Here is a 4,496-nt window from a genome sequence, read left to right as displayed (position 1 = left end):
TGACCTCCGTGGACGATTTGGCAGTTTAGTCCATCATAGGAGTTCCGTATGATATTGACTATCTTCTCAGGCACGCCGTAATGTCGAAGAAGCCTCCATAGTGTCGTCCTGTCCACGCTATCAAATGCCTTCTCGTAGTCAATGAAGTTGATGTAGAGTGATGAATTTCATTCGATTGATTGTTCCACAATGATACGTAGAGTTGCGATTTGATCTGTGCACGACCTATCCTTACGAAATCCAGCTTGTTGATCTCGAGGTTGGGCGTCCACGGAATCCTTCATCCTGTTTAACAATACTCTGTTGAAGACTTCCTGTTATTGAGAGAAGAATGATGCCCCTATAGTTGTCACACTTGCTGAGATCGCCTTTCTTTGGCATCTTGATCAGAAGTCCTTCTTTCCAGTCTTTTGATACTTGTTCTTCATCCCAAATCTTACTGAAGAGGATGTGGAGTATCTTGGTAGTTGCTGCTACATTTGCCTTCAGTGCCTCTGCCGGGATGTTGTCTGGTCCCGCTGCTTTGCCACTCTTGATTTGTCTGATGGCCATGCTGATCTCTTCAATTGTTGGTGGGCCAACATCCATTGATTGGGAGGTCTGTGGGTGCTGCTTCGATGTTGGGTGGGTTCAGTGGAGCTGGTCGATTCAAGAGTTCCTTGAAGTGTTCTACCCACCTGTTTCGTTGTTCTTCAATATCGTTGATTACTTTGCCTTCCTTGTTTTTCACTGGTCTTTCTGGTTGACGGTAATTTCCAGCAAGTTTCTTTGTTGTATCATACAGTTATCTCATGTTTCCCTCTCTTGCAGCCTTTTCCGCTGTCATCGCTAAATCTTCCACATATTTACGTTTGTCGGTCCTGATGCTCCTCTTCACTTGCTTGTTTGCCTCTGTGTATTCGGCTTGTGCCTTGGCTTTTTCTGCTCTTGTTCGGCTGATATTGATTGCTACCTTCTTGTTCCTCCTTGCTTCAATTTTATCCAGTGTACCAACAGTGATCCATTCCTTGTGATGGTGCTTCTTTTGGCCCAGAACCTCCTGACATGTTGAAACGATTGCCTCCTTGATACCTTTCCAGTTGCTCTCCATGGTCGTCCCCTCTCCACTGAGTAAATCATGAAAGGCCTGGAACCTGTTGCTGAGGGCTATGTTGAATTTGTTGAGTTTGTCAGCATCTCGAAGAAAGGCAGTATTAAACTTTTGTGATGTTGTCCGCGCAGTTGTCCAGTGCTTCTTGAGTTTTAGTTTCATCTTGGCGACCAGCAAATGATGATAGGATGCTATATTAGCTCCTCTTCTGGTTCTCACATCCTCCATCGTCCTCCTGAACTTTTTGTTGATGCAGACATGGTCGATTTGATTTTGTGTAGTGTGATCCGGTGAAATCCAAGTGGCTTTGTGTATGCTTTTGTGTGGGAATATGGTGCCCCCTATGACCAGTTTATTGAAGGCACATAGGTTTGCAAATCTCTCACCATTTTCGTTCCTTTCTCCCAGTCCATGTCGTCCCATGACGTCTTCGTATCCAGTGTTGTCCATCCCAACGTTGGCATTGAAATCTCCCATCAGAATGGTCAGGTCCTCGGTTGGGCACTTCTCGAAGATCGACTGCAGCCTATCGTAGAATTGGTCTTTAACGTCTTCATCGTAGTCGTTGGTCGGCGCATAGCATTGGATGACGTTCATTGTAATGCCTTCTCTCTTTGTTTTGAAGGAGGCTTTGATGATCCTTGGTCCATGAGATTCCCATCCAACAAGTGCATTTCGTGCTTTTCTGGACAGCATCAATGCAGCTCCTTGTGTATGTGGGGCATTTTCTTCTTCATGACCGGAGTATAACAGAAGTTCCCCTGAAGACAGTCGTTGTTGTCCAACCTGCGTTCAATGTGTCTCACTGATTCCAAGCACCTCCAGGTTGTATTTTCTCATTTCTGCAGAAATTTGGAAGACTCTGCCGGTCTCCCACATTGTCCGGACATTCCATGTACCTATAAAAATTGTCGCTCTGGTTGTAAGAAGGTGCATCGGCCTCATGACTTCCGAAGGAACTCGGCTTTCATCATGAGACGTCATTTTTCCTTCTACTCCCAGGGCAGAGTTTGAATGGTTTGAATGATTTTTTCTGGTTAGCGTTTTTTTAGCGAGTTGATTTTCTACGGGATGGGGTCGCTAACCCCATGCCCAACCCTCCTCCTTTACCCGGGCTTGGGACTGGCAGTAACCCCCAGAGGAGCTACAGGCGGAATCCCAGCTTGAATATTATTATTAGGATACAGGTAAATACAGGTAACGAGTCTCAAAATGAAGTAATTATGTGTTCTGAATACATTGTCCGTTGTATTGTGTAAAACAAGCATGGTGATCATTGTGAAACCTATAGACCATTCATGTTTGATTCCGTATAGGGGAACTATAGAAGAATATACATGAGGATATACAACATAGTTATCGTTTACTCCTTTGTTTTCAACAGTTCTACGACTTTATTTAAATTAATTTCAACTCTAGGAATTAGTAGTGTATACAATTTCAAACGAATTCAAAGTTTAAATCTTAAACACTAGATTATGATAATACTATACAATACAAGAACAGTAAGAGTACTACAAACCGCCTACTTACCAAGCAGCACCGAGACTCTTTAACTAAACTAAGAAAGGAGGAAACCTTGATTATAAGCAAACCTGATAAAGGAGAAGGCATAGTGCTGATGAACAAAATGGACTACGTCGAAAAGATGGAAACAATGTTTAATGATCCCAGCAAATTTCAAAAAGTCACCAGTCATCACGATATCAATAAAAAAGTGGAAAGCCAATTGACTAATTCTCTTAAGGATTTAAAGAATAAGGGAATAATTACACAAGATATTCATGATTCCATTAAACCGACTGGATCTTATACGCCACGACTATATGGTTTACCCAAAGTTCATAAACCAGGTCTTGTAGTACTCTTACTGTTCTTGTATTGTTGGCTGCTGTCGGCTAAAGTGGTCTTAAACCTAGCTAGGTCCTCTGATGAGGTAGGAATCAAGTCACTTGTTTGTGAAAATAAATTCTCAAACTGTACATCAATATCTAATTGGTTGATTCTATGTCTACTATCACAGAACATAGGTGAAGTGATGGCTCGTTAAGTAGAAGCGTGTATAGAAAAAGACCCTCTGCCTGCCAATACACTCACTTCGATAGCTTTACACCTATCCAATATAAGAGAAACTTGGTTAGATGCCTTACTAGTAGAGCAAATAAGATCTGTTCTGTTGATACTTTAAGTCAGGAACTGCAATTTATCTATAACTCACTGACTGAGATCGGCTACCCTGCTGCGTTCATTAAAAAGTACATGTATGATACAAAGAAGAAGTCGGAGATTTCAACTGCTCGTAAGAAGCCTCTATACATGAAATTACCATTCAACGGGGATGTAGCTAGTGAAACTCTGAAAGATATGTTAACAAAAGTAATTAGTAGAACTTTCTACGCAGCCTATCTCGCATTGACTTTCTCGAGTCGACCAGTGATGTCTACTCAAACGAAGGATAAGTTACCTGAGTTGTCCTCCTCCATGTGCATTTATAAGTTCAGCTGCTCCTGTGGAGATAGCTATATCGGACGTACTACTAGGCAACTTAACCAACGAATGAGTGAACATCTACCAGCATGGTTTGGAAAGGGCCAAATAAAAACAATACGCAGTTCTATCTTGGCACATCTAATTGATAGTGGTCATATTGTTGATAAATTGAAATCATTTCAAGTGATCTATCGTATACCTCCATCATTTCCCAACGGAGTTCGCTCTCGTTTACTCCATATAGCAGAAGCCATAGGAATTCGTACATTCCATCCCAATTTATGTGTACAGAAGAAATTCGTAACCCCCCTATCCCTTCCATGGCCGGACATAACTTAATAAATGACATTATTATTATTATTTGTAAAATTTATTTTTATTATCTTAATTTGGTTATCATTTTTTTCACAGTTGAAATCATGAGTCAATTGAAGCTAGACCACCATCGAAAACCTGGAAGCACTGGACGGCCGTTTCGTCTTATTATGGGACTCCTCAGCAGTGCGCATCCACGATCCCGCATTCGCGAGATTCGAACCCAGGACCTACCAGTCTCGGGCCGAAGCCCTTAACCGATAGACCACTGAGCCGGCATCCAACGGTGTTAATGTCTAACTTCAACCAATCCTTGATTTTGAGCGACCGTTCACCAATTGTCTTCAGTGAGCTGATGTCTTTACAACAGACCTGGTAGAACTCCACTGGGCCCTGCGTCCCACTAGAACTCAAGGAAAAATCCTCTTGAAGTCAAGTACTACGTGAGCTTATGATTATTTATCAGAGGGGGTTTTGTGGAGAATTTGGTTTTTCTCTCTGATGAAATTAAGGATCAATCGTAACGTCGCACATGGTTCTGGGAATTTTCGTGACTTAACGGCAAGACCTTATAGTTTCGTATTTTCCGACCTTTGTCATT

The 4,496-nt window shown here is 42.0% G+C and overlaps 1 protein-coding gene across 1 annotated transcript in view; it reads right to left on the bottom strand.

The window, feature by feature from the left end:
• Smp_127880 (hypothetical protein) overlaps positions 1 to 4,496 on the bottom strand; it is a gene marked incomplete at both ends in the record, with an annotated part of 14,656 nt that overhangs the window by 203 nt on the left and 9,957 nt on the right. The window lies entirely within an intron of this gene.

Source organism: Schistosoma mansoni, chromosome 7 (genome assembly GCF_000237925.1).
Source record: "Schistosoma mansoni strain Puerto Rico chromosome 7, complete genome".
Classification (NCBI taxonomy): Eukaryota; Metazoa; Platyhelminthes; class Trematoda; order Strigeidida; family Schistosomatidae; genus Schistosoma; species Schistosoma mansoni.
The sequence above is the reverse complement of the archived record's forward strand: the minus strand, read 5'-3'. Positions and strand labels throughout refer to the sequence as shown.